The sequence below is a fragment of the Triticum dicoccoides genome, chromosome 2A (assembly GCF_002162155.2).
Source record: "Triticum dicoccoides isolate Atlit2015 ecotype Zavitan chromosome 2A, WEW_v2.0, whole genome shotgun sequence".
Classification (NCBI taxonomy): Eukaryota; Viridiplantae; Streptophyta; class Magnoliopsida; order Poales; family Poaceae; genus Triticum; species Triticum dicoccoides.
Genome location: NC_041382.1, coordinates 713,176,710 through 713,191,929, shown reverse-complemented (window position 1 = coordinate 713,191,929; position 15,220 = coordinate 713,176,710). Strand labels below are relative to the sequence as shown.

Sequence of the window (15,220 nt, the reverse complement as noted above, 5' to 3'; positions counted from 1 at the left end):
GTTGCCCGTACTCAACTTAACGCACCCGCATTTCAGTCAGGGGACATATTACATGAACCCAATCCAGGTTTTGATCGTATGGCCAATATGGAGTACAACACGCTTATTAGAGATGGAAGACGATATGAATCGGCGCCAACTATCCGCTTTGTGGTACGTTACCATTATATCTATATGCTTGCCTACATTGCGCCAAAATGATTTGTCCTATTGTGTCCAACAGCAAAACGAGCTCTCGAAGCATGTGAACGACGCCGGTGAGGCACTCAAGTACCCTCCTGGTGAAGAGTCGTACAATAAGCTTAAAGCTTTTGTTGAGGTCGAAGGGAAGGATAAATCACCGATTTGGAGTTCCGATCCACGAAATTTTGTGGGCATTAGGTAGGGGATTGAGTGGGGCGGCCGGGGTGGAGAAGGGGGAAAGTGAGGGTGTGTGGAGGGGAAAACAGGGGAGACTCTGTTTTGTTCACGCAAGGGGCATGGCGCCCTGAGCAGGGGCGTCATGGACATAAGCACGACGCCCTGTCTTGGGGCGCCATGGTGGCATGCCCTGCTAACGTGGCAAGTCAGCGCTGACAAGTATGGCGCCCTTGACCGAGGTGTTATGCTGTCTAGCATGATGCCCCGGGTGCGGGCGTCATGCGTGTAGGGCCATTTTGTGAAATATTTTCAAAAGATGGCCATTTCGTGCTGAACTTCGGCCAAAAGGCCAGTTTTGTGATTTTTCACTCGTCCCCCACTGGCGGTGGGTCCACGCGGCTGTGGCGGCCCACGTGTCCGTGAGCCGTCGCGGGGTCGCACTGGCGGGCCCGCTACAGTCACCCGTCTGGCGTACCCGCACAGATGCGCAGCTGACCCCGGGGTCAAGCGGATCCGGCTTGCCTGCTCCCTCCCCATGCTCTGATCCATGTTTCCACTTTATTCTATGGTTGTCTTTTTCTTTGTCTTTTTCTTTTTCTTTCTAATCTAATCATCTCCCCTCCTGATTTTAAGAGGGTGGGGTCGGGCCTTATTTTGTTTCAATCAAATCAAGCCACCTACGCAAAAGTACGGATGGACACACGCCGGGGGAGCAAGCAAGTCTCGTCCGGGCCAAGCCTTCAAGGCTGCAATAGACGATAATTTCTCCAGCCGCTGTCGCGTTTGGCCCGCGGGTGATTCAAAGCCCAGCTGGCGGTCGCACGTGCAGTTTGTACCGTCGTGTTCGAGTGTTCGTGTATCTGGGAACAGCCGTCGGTGGGGCAACGGGTGGTTTTGGTGATTGTGTCATTCTGTGCACACTGCTTGATTTGATACATGAAACACAAGAATAGAGCAAGAGTTGGGGGAGGGCTGTTCAGAGTCTGAGCACAAAAAAGCTTCAACAAAACCAGTGCACCTCGAAAGGGTAATAGCTGTAGCTGTACGCTCTTGTTAATTCAAATGGGCCTTTCTCCATGTCAAAGTCGATATATGTTTATGGGCAAGACTAGTCCATGTGTACAAGATGTTGAAGTTCCTAATTTGGTCGATGTCTCGGTCATCCTGCCCTGTTGTTTAAACAAAGTAGTTATCGCTTGATTGCTCTATGCCAAGTGTGACGTCTGCACCCCTAGTAGACGTGTAAATTTCTACAAATTCAAGTGTCCATCCACCTGTCTTTCACATATGGTTTCAAAATACATTCTGGGTTTTGTTCCATGACAGTCCTTCATGTGAAACCAAGAGTTGCATTAAACTCAAATATAATATTAGGTTTAAAACCTAAGCGTAGTAATACTATTATAAAAAGGTATGTGCACTTTATTGCGACTATATTCAATTTTTTTTATGAACTAGCTAGTCGCTAGTGGTGGAACCTGCTATATAGCTTTGTGGGATCATCCAAAAAACATTTGGACAGTAAGTTCTTTTTTGTTAATTTTTTTGCAAGAGAGTGAAAGCTATGTGTTAAAAAGAGATATAGTATTACCAAACAAACACTAGAAACAACACCAATTGCATATCGGACTTCATTGGAATCCTCTGCCTTTCAGACCTCCATGCAACAACGGCGTGTCCATGGTTGTCGCATATGGAATCACATCGTTGCTGAAGCAGCAAAGTCCTTCCCACACGTGTAGTCAAGCAGTTGCGCTATCAATCAAAACCCTAAAACTATTATTTACAGTGCGGAATCGCAGATCCATGGCTCCCACACCCCTCTTGTTGGTGGATGGGGAGGGAACCTAATGTTTGCCCTATAGTGAGATGGGGGAGCTTATTTGCCTTTTTTTCGCGCCTCTCAGTAGGCTATAGTATGGAAAGGAACAATTGCCACAAGCATCCCTACCTCCAATGATATAGCGCATGCAGATCAAATGCTCCGAACTGGTTGCCTAGAATCCTTTGTGATTTTGTTTGCTCGGAAAATGTTACTCAATATTCTTGACTAGTAAACTAGGAGTCTGTCCATTAACTTATTTATCTCAACATGCAGGCATGCCACATCGCCATACAATTATGGATTGGATAAGGTTCACCTCAACATGCAACCATGCATTTGAAAAGATGCACCACTACATGTAATCATGCATGGAAAAACTATTATTCATTCTATTATTATAATTATATTAAATAAATATTTTACAACTATACATAATCAAATATAATAAGTCATATGTATTTTTAAGCTGGTTCATATGTTGTTGTTCTAAATTTTTATATTCCACACAATCAAAACACATTAAAATGTATTGCAAACGGTTCTCGTAGCAACGTGCAGCGTATCATCTAATTTGTATTACATTACACACCACACCCTCAAAAGATGGTGTTGATCCTACCGAACCAACCGAGAGAAAAATCCGACCACTCTCATGTGAGAAACAAAGGGTTTTACTTATTTTGTATGCAGGCTCGTATGTGTCCGCGTCTCTCCCTGGGCCCATCCCCCACACGGCTCTAAATCTCATGCCCTTAGGCTAGTCATAGTGTGAGTAACTTAGCTAGTAACATAGCACACTTGAAGAAATTTTTGCTTATGTGGCAAGTAATTAATAAGAGGTGGTAACATAATATGTTACTGTAAGATAGCGTTTTTCAATACAAAATGAGTCTACAAGCTAATAAATGAAGCCATGTAAGATACTACTATTATGTTATTTTACATTATGAAGGTAGTAACTTAGGTTAGTGTCATGTGCATGACACTGGTCTAAGTTACTCCTCATTATGACCAGCCTTACGAGCATCTTCCCCTCCCCACGTGTCTCTTTTATGAATGGCTCCTCCTCCCAAGTACTATGGATAACTTGTGATGGATTGTCAGGTCACACTCCTGGGCTCCAAGGAAGACGTTGGGTCTACATGGAATGGATCCAAGGTTGCCTAATATGGCTTGGACAGGGTTCCGGCAAGGTGGATATGTGCTCGTCGAGCCAGAGTCATCGAATTTGGTGCCTCTTTGTTGATGATTTAAGGTTAGTGACTATAGGATTTTATGATATTGTGAATGTTGCTTCGACAAACCGCATTCGCATGTGTAGTTTATTATTACATAGAAATCCACGTTCTACTGCAATGATTTTGAATGTTTGATACGAATGGTTGCTTTTATGTTGCAATTTTTCTTTTGCCGTTGGATGCCTTTTTTTAATATGTTGCATGCATTTGCCTTTCATGTCGCGTGTACATATTAGGGCAAAATTTGTTAATACGGCCAGTGGGATAATTTCAAATACTCTTTTTTAGAATAAATATACTCTATCTTTTTTCAGACAAAAATACTCTATCTTCTTGAATATCCCGTAGGAATTTCTTACTACATGTCAAAAATGGGCTCCCAATATCACGGAAAGCCCATGAGAAGCCCATATATAAAGACCAACCGGTGATTTGAGACGAATAGATTTCGACTTCCATTCCATTCCACCTCTGATCATCGCGGGCTTGCGGCGCTCCAGCGATCGCGGTCCCGCAACCCCGCCGCGACCCCAGATAATCCCAGACAGCACCGCCAAACTGTCGCCGAAATCGCCACCCATCCGCTCAGAGATCAAGGTAACCCACGCGACCCCGCTCGCCGCCTCGTCGATCCCCGGGCGCGTTCGCGTAGATGTGACCCGATCCGATTTGCATTTCGCCGTTGCTTGCCGCGATCATCCTTATTTTTTGGCTAGGTTTCCGATTTGGATCGGCCCCTGATTCGCTCGCCCGACATTCGGATCGATCGGAACGACGGCGATACGCATCCGGCTCCGGAATCGCGAGGACGGCATGTGACCTCCTAGCCGGTCGCACATGGTGAGCAGTATCCGGCTGTCTGCCAAAACAAAAGCGATCGTGCTTTAGCCTAGTCTCGTGCACATGGCGCGATCGTACTCTGCCGATGGAGCCTCGGCGGCCGCTTTCCCTGTCTCGGTACGTGAATTTTTCATGTGCTTCGGTTATTATCTGCATGATTGGGACCTTGGCCGAGCTTCGATCGCAGTACTTGTAGCTCTAGACTTGTTAACATTGTAGATTTGTAGTGGCATCTAAGTATCGTGTGTGAGAGAGTTCAGTGTGCTGCGGCTATTAGGCTAGGTGTAGAGAATAGTGTGGTGTCTGACATTTTTTTATGCCCCCAATTTGTGCTCTGGGACACGTACCTCAACTTGGGCAGTCGTCCAAAATCATTAGTGTCAAGTTCACGTGTCAGTCAATTTGAGGGGCTGGAAGGAGGGCGGATGGATGGTACTCCTTCTGGTCCATAACAAGTATTGCAATTTTAAACCAAGGTTGAAGGGAGTAGAAAATAGGAACGGCGCTGGGTGGCAGAAATTAAAGAACAACAAGGGTATATACTTCTTTGGAATAGATTGATAGGTGAGATGTTATCTTAACAACTTTCAGGCAATGACCTTGGATTGGATAGGTACTTGACCAACACCAATTTGGTTTGATGGTCCCGAAACAATACGGTATGTCGTGGAACACAACCCTTGCCGGTTCGGGTCGATGACCCAGAAATGACATGATGGTTCCAGGTCAAGGAAGGCTGATGACCCTGAAACGAATTTAGATTTTAATGTACCGACCAAACAAACAAACCGAGGGTCATGTGACGTACAAACACGCTCAAAAAACAAACTGTGAATGACCAAGGTCCTTCAAGCAAAAACAAACGCAGGAGCCAATTTATTCTAGAGTTTAAATTACTCCCAATCACATCCTAGTTTTTGGAGGTTTTATTTATTTATTTTTCTTGGCGGTTTAGATGTTTCAACAACTATGAAATTAAGAAAACTTTCATGTAAGCCTTTCCAATGCAACTGCTCAAGTTTTAGGTTTGATTCCTCCAATCCGTCACAATTTGGATCAATATCCCACTTAGGGCCAACTTTGTACGCACCGAAAAAAACATTCTCTTATGTCGCTCGTTCTAGAGGACTTACACAAGTAAATCTAGCTCAATCTCTTGACATTCATAATGTACTTTGATTTCGTTTGGTAGAGGAAAAAAGTCAAATAAGCGTGTGCTGTTGTTTCAAATCCTAAATCTTCGGGTTTCGTGGATCTGCCCACCCCTACGTTGGTGTAGGTAATCTCTTCCGATTCCACCTTTTTTTTCATTTGAATCCTCTTATTTTTAATGAATAATTTAGCACTAGGTAAAACCCTAGTTTTTGTTGAATCCTTAGTTCTATGTGATTACCTAGTTTCATTTAGGTGGCAATGATTTACTTTGTGTGGATAAATCCTATATACATTGACTTGGATTTGATATATATTGGGGGGGGGGGACCTAACATGGGAAATTGTGTTGATATGTGTATATTGTTTTCTGATGACAAAGTTGAGGCCATGTAGAAATATGAGATTACCTTGTTCATTCTATTTGCAAGTATGAATGTTGCCATGCGTGTATGTTTAATGTTTGTCTCGTGATTTTTATCAAATAGTTGATGACAATGTCGATGTAGGGTGGCCACTGATTCAGGCGATGGGTGTTGGTATCGTGAGCTTAACAATGCTTACGGCAAGAGGCATTATGGGCAGTATATCGAGAATGGACACATGCGTATTAAGCAAAATTGTTTGCAATTCGAAGGTACTGACCACAATTTGTGCAATTTTAATGGATGGTACCAACTTTTCGCATGAGGGGCACACAAAAGCCACTAAGATGCCAACCATACTTCGAGATAGCAGGCCTACTACCTTTGTCCTTCCGTTCAAGTGTGCCTTGTCAAATATTAACCATGTTGCCTCACTGCACTGCTGAATCGTCGGAGACCACAGACACATAGTTTCCACCTCACTTGTTGCGAGATGACGTTCACCTTGCAAGACCTCACCATGATCATCGCCCTTCCGATTAACATTGAGTCTCTCGCTGGAAATGTGGACAACCGAGGGTGGCGTGCGGTAATTATTGCTCTCATCGATGATTGCCTCACCTCTGTTGTTGCAAATGGAAAGAAGGAAAATAGGACATTCAGTGTCCCGTTCAAATGGTGGATACTGGCTAACAGATGGGATGTCCTGGTGGGACCACCCCTTTGTTAGCCAGTAGGAACTTGAACGAGACACCAGATGTCTTATCGTACTTCTTTCCATCTATGACAATAGAGGGGGAGCAAGCACCGACGAGAGTAGTAACCCTTGCACACCACTATCGATTGCCCACATTTTCAAGGAGAGACTCGCCATTGATCGGGAAGTGTTGCAATCATGGCGAAGCCCTCCAGGATGATTATCGTCTCGCCACAAGGAAGGCTGGAACTGTGTGTCTCAGGACTCCAGCAGTCCAGCAGGGTAGTGAGGACAACATGGTCGATACTCGGTTGGGCACGCTTGAACCGGAGGATGAAGGGTAGTCTGCCCACTATATCGAATTACAACCAGTTGTATTCGTTGTATGGCATGTTGGTGGCTTTTGTGTGGCCCCTCATGCGTAAAGTTGGTACCATCTGTCAAAACTGCACAAATTGTGGTCACTTCCTTCGAATTACAAACAATAAAGTAACATTAAAAAGATTCTGCTTATCACTTGTCCATTCTCGATATATTGTCCACGAGACCCCTTGTTTAAACATTGTTAAGCTTAAGATACCTATGCCCATTGGTCGGATCAATGCCATCCTACATGACACAATCAACATTGTCATCAACTATTTGACACAAATCATGAGGCGAACATTAAACATACATACATACATTATTACTCCCTCTAGTCCTTTTTACTCTCTGTATAACTCTTTGGCTCGCATACAAGGAGTGAATTTTGTGAGAGGTTTTGGACTAGTTGACCCGCACGGAAAAGCTATAACCTTTTAATTGTTGCATGCATTGATTGGAAGCAGCTTTACTTGATGTGTGCAAGCTTACTGGCCTGGCGGCCAGCCAACCATTGGATGAAGGATGTGCAACCATGATTAAGTATTGTACTCAAGGTACGGTATTGTGGACGAGCATTGTAGATGAGGTCACTATGGATCGAGTACTGTTCATGCAGATCTGTCCGCGGTTCTAGGTTGGACGGGTTAGAGAGGGGGGCAAGTTACCGTACTCTTCACTGGTGACTCGCCTCTATCAAGTCACTGGATCTCAGTCCATCCGTAAGCTCCCATGCGGAGTCTTCGCATGTAAACTGATTGGCCGCACGCTGGAGTGCCTCTCTCTCTTAAGCGTGTGAGCAGTTGCATGCACAATGAATAATTAGGGGTAAAACAGGGAAAACAGCCAAGAAATGCTAATGCGTAGACTAATGCAGGGAAAATTGAAAAAGTTATGCACAAGGTAAAAAGGACCGGAGGGAGTACAAGCAAAATGAATAGGTCAATGTTATATTTCTACATGGCCTCAACTTCATTATTACAAAATGATACACACATATGTATTTGCAACCCATACAGAAAACGATTCCTATGTCAGGTCCATCATATAAAAAATCTATCTCGGATCTAAGTCAATGGATGTAGAGGATTCATCCACACAAGGTCAATCATGATCACCAAAAAATCTAGGCAATCACATATAGAACTAGACAAAATACGATGGTTCAAATGAAAAAAATGAATCATGGGAGATTGCCTCGGAAAGCCAGATCCATGAAAAAAACCTGGAGATTTAGTGAGGATTTGACGTGGTAGAGAGATCTAGAGGAGACAGAATGGGTTTGCTTTGGTGAATGGGTCCACCCCTCCTCCCCGGCTAATTACCCCTTCGGATCACCAAACAGGATCAGATATTCTCGAACTTCTAAAATGAGGTTAAATCATGCTAAACTTTGATCGAAAGGTCAAAACAGTGATTTTGGCCAAGTACGGAAGGGCGGAGCTGAAAGATCGTGGATGTCGCCTAGAGGGGGGGGGGTGAATAGGCGCTTTAAAAATAATTACGGTTTAGGCTTGAACAAATGCGGAATAAACCTAGCGGTTAATTTGTCAAGCACAAAACCTACAACAACTGGCCTCACCTATGTGCACCAACAAGTTATGCTAAGCAAGATAAACTACTAGGTGATAGCAAGATATATGACAAGAAACAATATGGCTATCACAAGGTAAAGCGCATAAGTAAAGAGCTCGGGTAAGAGATAACCGAGGAACGCGGAGACGACGATGTATCCCGAAGTTCACACCCTTGCGGATGCTAATCTCCGTTTGAAGCGGTGTGGAGGCACAATGCTCCCCAAGAAGCCACTAGGGCCACCGTAATCTCCTCACATCCTCGCACAATGCAAGATGCCGTGATTCCATTAAGGGACCCTTGAGGGCGGTCATCGAACCCATACAAATGGCAACCCTTGGGGGCGGTCACCGAACTCGTACACTTTGGCAACCCTTGGGGGCGGTCACCGGTACCCGTCAAATTGCTCGGGGCGATCTCCACAACCTAATTGGAGACCCCGACGCTTGCCCAGAGCTTTACACCATAATGATTGAGCTCCGAACACCACCAATCGTCTAGGGCGCCAAGGCACCCAAGAGGAACAAGCTCTAGGGTTCCCAAACACCCAAGAGTAATAAGCTTCTCAAACTTCACTTCCACGTATCACCGTGAAAAACTCAAATCTATGCACCAAATGCAATGGCAAGGGCACACGGAGTGCCCAAGTCCTTCTCTCCCAATCCCACCAAAGCAACTAATGCTAGGGAAGAAAATGAAAGGAAGAACGAAAGAAGAACAAGAAGAACTCCAAGATCTAGATCCAAGGGGTTCCGCTCACTTAGAGGAGAAAATGATTGGTGGAAACGTGGATCTAGATCTCCTCTCTCTTTTCCCTCAAGAACTAGCAAGAATCATTGGAGGGATTGAGAGTTAGCAAGCTCGAAGAAGGTCAACAATGGAGGAAGAACACGATCTAAAAAGGATTAGGTTCATTGAGGAAGAAGACCCCCTTTTATAGGTGGGGAAAAATCCAACCGTTATGCTCATAGCCCGCACAGAGCGGTACTACCGCTGCAAGGAGCGGTACTACCGCTAGGGCAGAAGTACCCCTTTGAAAAACAACAGCGAGGAGGCAAAATGCCAGAAGAACCGCCGGAGCGGTACTACCGCTCGTCCTCACGGTACTACCGCTCGACCTCACGGTACTACCGCAAATGGTAGCGGTACTACTGCTTGCGAGCGGTACTAAGAAAATACATCCGGGCCTACCACCGCAAGACTTGAGACGAGTTTTTGGTCCGGAGCGGTACTACCGCTGTAGGAGCCGCAGTAGTACTGCTCTGGAGCGGTAGTAAAAAATTACATCCGCTCCAATTCGCGGTAGTACCGCTGCAGCCTTTTCAAAACACCAAAACTGCCACAACTTTTGCAAACGGACTCCGAATTCGATGAAACCAAGTTTGTTGGAAAGCTAGCGACAAGGGCTAACACAATCTTCAAAGAAATATCAATAAGAAGCAAATGAGAAAAGGCCCATAAGAAAATGGTGAGGACCCTTCCTCTGATAAGACCGGTAAAACCTACAACACCGAAAACATCATAGAAGACGCATGCGAACTCCGTTTTCGATGAACTCAAGCTTGTCATCAAGATGACCATAAGCTCTAAGACTCACAAAGAGAACCAAACAAGAACCAAGAAATATGATGCAAGGATGCAATGGTTTGATCTCTCTACTAACGATATGATCAAGCTACCAACTTGAGAGCCCCCCTTGATAGTACAGCAAACGATCCTATAACCCGGTCTACAAACTACCACCATGAGACCGGTAAAATAGAAAACCTATCAAGGGCAAACCTTTGCCTTGCACATGGTCCACTTGAGCTAGATGATGACGATCTTGACTCCCTCAAGTTGGACCACCTTTCTTGATTGCGTTGGCTCAATGAAGACTAGATGATTGCTCCCCCATAGTCCACTATGGGTGAGCCACTCTTCGGCACATCTTCACAAGTCCATTGTCACCACAATGGACGGCAAGCTTCAAGCACTTGATCTCTTCGCGATGATCCACTTGAACTTGCACACGGCAATCTTGATGACGATCACCACTTGATGTCATCCTCTCCATGGGTTGAGTGATATCTTCCTCTTGACACAAGCCCATGAACACGTACCTAACCCCACGCAGAACTCTCACATAGACCATGGGTTAGTACACAAAGCACAATGGACAATGCTTACCAAACCATGGGATCACTTGATCCCTCTCGGTACATCTTCTACGCTTTGTGAGTTGATCAACTTGATTCACTCTTGACTTAGTCTTGATCAACCTTGAATCTTTCCAACTCTCTTCATTTGGATGATGTATTGAAGGTAAACATGAATGATCACATAATCTTCTTCTTCAAGACATGCTTGCAATAAGCTCAACTCTCACATGACCAAGCTTTGGATAATTCCTTAATAGCACCTTGGTCAACACAAACTCTTCTTGAAACCAACACATGTGCTCCAAGAAAGGCCTATGGACAAAACCTTCAAATATAACTCAAGGCAACCATTAGTCCATAGAGGTTGTCATCAATTACCAAAACCAAACATGGGGGCACCGCATGTTCTTTCAATCTCCCCCATTTTGGTAATTGATGACTGTAACACCCCGGATATGATTTTCCCAATATGTACTCCAACTCTTGCCGTTTCCGGCGTTAAGTTATTTTATTTTCTCGGGTTCGGGCTTTTGTCTCCGTGTGTTGTTATCGTTGTCATGCATCTCATATCAGGTCATCATGTGCATTGCATTTGCATACGTGTTCAACTCATGCATTCGAGCATTTTCCCCGTTGTCCGTTTTGCATTCCGGTGCTCCGTTCTCCTCCGGTGGTTATTTCTACCTTTATTTCATGTGTGAGGATTAAAAATTTCCGGATTGGACCGAGACTTGCCAAGCGGCCTTGGTTTACTACCGATAGACCGCCTGTCAAGTTCCGTACCATTTGGACTTCGTTTGATACTCCAACGGTTAACCGAAGGACCAAAAAGGCCTCGTGTGTGTTGCAGCCCAACACCCCTCCAAGTTGGCCCCAAACCCACCAAAACCCTCTCCATCATCTAGAGCCTTCGATCATGATCGCGTAGTCGAAAACCGCACCTCATTTGGACGCTCCTAGCTCCCTCTATGCCTATTTAAAGACCCCCCCCCGAAATTTCTCCTTCCCCTTCCTCTCGAAACCCTAGATCCACTTCGTCCGCAGCCGCCGGACATGTCCGAAGTCTAGCCGGACACGTCCGTACACCGGCCCGCGGCAATCGACGCCCGCCACGTGGCGCCTCCGTGCCCACTTCGCCGCCCGCTGCCGCCGGTCTGCGAGGGCCCGGGGCCGGCCCTCTTCTTCCCCGACCGGGCCGCGCCAGCGCGCCCCGCCGCGCCAGCGCGCCCCGCCGCGCCAGCGCGCCCCGCCGCGCCGCTTCTTCCCCGAGGCCGGCTACCTCGCCGCCAAGCTCCTCCGCGCGCCCGCCACCGGCGAGCTCGGCACTGTCACCGGGTCGCCGTGCCACCCGGGCCGCCCCGCGCCTCCTCATCGCCGGGAGCGCCGCGGCGAGCCCCCGCGGCCACTCCGGCCATCTCCGCCCCCGCGCCTACCTCCTCCTCCGTCGACCGACTTCAACACCGGCGAGGAATCCGGCCATCCTCGAAGTTTGTGCCGCTGCTACAGTAACTGGATCTAGATCTGGCATTTGGACGGTTGACTTCTCCCCGAAACCCTAATTATTTTGCCCATGTTCATCATGCCGCAACTTTGCACCCGTAACTTCGTTTTGGGCATATAGCATATCAAAATGTTCATCTCAGAGAGCACATCATTTCATCTCATTGCATCATTTTCATTTGAGTTCATCTTGATGCCCGAAATGCTGTTTGAAGAATGCTATTTGAGATAATTGTCGGATCTGCTGCTCCATTTAGCTATTTGTCATTTTTGCCATGATTATTGTGTGCATGATATGCCCCTGAGCTCTTCATGAGTTTTGTTATATGTTTTGCCATCTATCCAGTGGTGCAACCCATGTATTTTTGTGATGTGTGTGGTGACTAGCACCAGCTTGCAAAGTGGAGCATTCGTTAATGCTGATTTCAGGGACTTAGCATTTCCACTAAGTCCTTGGACTGTTTATCTCATTATGCCATATGTTCTTATTGTTTCCTAGTGATCCGTGCCTCTTTTGAGGATGATCAGTAAGGATGTTTTGTTAATCTTGTAGTGCTCTATCCATCCATGTCTTTGTTTGCAATTATGGAGCACCCTAGCTTGAGTCAATCAAGCTCTACTTTTGTCATTTCGTGAATCTGGGCAGATTGTCTACTTGTTAGCAATTTTGCCGAGGTTGTTGTAGTTGACCCGTGCATGCTATGTTATTGTTCTTGCCATGTCGAGCTTGTATTTTGTGTATTCTTGATGGGTGTATGCTTAGATTGTCATGACTTGCTCTGTAGTGAGTGCATCGAGCTCGTAAACATGCCTACTTGATATCTGTTTCAGCATGCTCCGGTTTTCCACTAAGTCTGAGAACTGATTATGTTTTTGCCATGTTCACATGCTTGCAAATGTATTTTCTGATCCCTTTTGGCTCAAGGTCACTAAGGGACTTTTGTTAAGCTCTTTGAGTAGCTCCATGCTATGCTTTACTTTGCCATGTTCAGGTCCTGTAGCATATAGTTTTCATGCTCCAAAGAGTACTATCTGATCTGAAATTCCAGACAAGTGTTAATTTCACCAAGTCTGAAATCTGTTTACCAAATGCATTTTTGCCATGCTTGTTTGAACCTGTTAATGGATGAATTGGCCGTAGCTCAGTGCTAGTCTTTTGTTAATCATCATGAATGGATCCCTTCCATGTAATTTGTTGTCATGTTTGCATTTAGTTGGCTACTTGCTGTAAATCGCAGAACGTGGTCATATTTGAATTGCTTGCCATTTCCAAACCGTAACTCCGATTCCAGCGTTCTTCATATCGTTTTCAAGCGATTTCATCTCATCTTTCCAGTGGCACACTTGGATTTCCAAGTTGAGGCCAGGTTCATGCATTCCTTGTCAAATCTTGCATATGCATCGCATATTGCATCCCGCATAGCATACCATCTTTGCATCATGTTGTTTGAGCTTTGCACGTGGTTGATTGTGTCCTTGTTGCTTGTTTGTCTTATTTGGGTAGAGCCGGGAGACGAGTTCGCTAACGAGGAGCCCATTGAGTTTGCTTTCGAGAATCCAGTCAACTCTGACAACTTTGCAGGCAAGATGATCATACCCTCGAAATCACTACTATCTTTGCTATGCTAGATGCTCGCTCTTTTGCTATGCCTATGCTACGATGCCCACCACTTGCTTATCATGCCTCCCAAATTGCCATGTCAAACCTCTAACCCACCATGTCCTAGCAAACCGTTGATTGGCTATGTTACCGCTTTGCTCAGCCCCTCTTATAGCGTTGCTAGTTGCACGTTCCTTGTTGGAACATTATTTACTTGTTGGGATATCATTATATTGCCATGTTCTATTAATGCATCTATATACTTGGTAAAGGGTGGAAGGCTCGGCCTCTCGCCTAGTGTTTTGTTCCACTCTTGTCGCCCTAGTTTCCGTCATATCGGTGTTATGTTCCCGGATTTTGTGTTCCTTACGCGGTTGGGTTATAATGGGAACCCCTTGATAGTTCGCCTTGATTAAAGCTTTTCCAGCAATGTCCAACCTTGGTTTTACCATTTGCCACCTAGCCTCTTTTTCCCTTGGGTTTCCGGAGCCCGAGGGTCATCTTATTTAACCCCCCGGGCCAGTGCTCCTCTGAGTGTTGGTCCACCTGTCAGCTGCCGGTGGCCACCAGGGGCAACTCTGGGCTGGCCTACCCGTACCTAAGACAATCTGAGTGTGCCCTGAGAATGAGATATGTGCAGCTCCTATCGGGATTTGTCGGCACATTCGGGCGGTGTTGCTGGATTTGTTTTTAACTTGTCGAAGTGTCTTGTAGAACCGGGATACCGAGTCTGATCGGAATGTCTCGGGAGAAGTCTATTCCTTCGTTGACCGTGAGAGCTTGTCATGGGCTAAGTTGGGACTCCCCTGCAGGGATTTGAACTTTCGAAAGCCGTGCCCGCGGTTATGGGCAGATGGGAATTTGTTAATGTCCGGTTGTAGACAACTCGAACCTTAACTTAATTAAAATGAATCAACTGTGTGAGTTGCCGTGATGGTCTCTTCTCGGCGGAGTCCGGGAAGTGAACACGGTGTTGGAGTAATGCTTGCCGCAGGTTGCCCTCTAGTTACTCGTTCGCGCTTTGCCTCCTCTTCTCGCTCTCTTTTGCGATCAGGTTAGCCACCATATATGCTAGTCGCTTGCTGCAGGTCCACATATATTACCTTGCCTTATTTATAAGCTTAAATAGTCTTGATCGCGAGGGTGCGAGATTGCTGAGTCCCTATGGCTCACAGATTACTTCCAAACCAGATGCAGGGCCTGATGATTCCGTTCCAGATGACGCGCTTGAGCTCAAGTGGGAGTTTGACGAGGACTCACGCCGATACTACGTGTCTTTCCCTGATGATCAGTAGTGGTGCCCAATTGGGGTGATCGGGACCGTGTCGCATGTTGGGTTATCTTTTATTTTGGCGCCGTAGTCGGGCCATGAGTGTTTGAATGTTGTAATGCTATTTATGTATTTTGATTAATGTGGCGAGTGTAAGCCAACTATGTATCTCCCCTTTTATTATCTATATTACATGGGATGTTGTGAAGATTGCCTAACTTGCGACATTGCTTTCAATGCGGTTATGCCTCTAAGTCGTGCCTCGACACGTGGGAGCTATAGCCGCATTGAGGG

At 45.9% G+C, this 15,220-nt stretch overlaps 1 long non-coding RNA gene across 1 annotated transcript; it reads left to right on the top strand.

The window, feature by feature from the left end:
• Positions 1-3,927: 3,927 nt before the first annotated feature.
• On the top strand, positions 3,928-14,887 carry LOC119352006. The gene is made up of 3 exons (XR_005170099.1): positions 3,928-4,020; positions 4,140-4,380; positions 14,848-14,887. It is a non-coding gene; the product is annotated as an uncharacterized LOC119352006 (long non-coding RNA).
• The last annotated feature ends 333 nt before the right edge of the window (positions 14,888-15,220 follow it).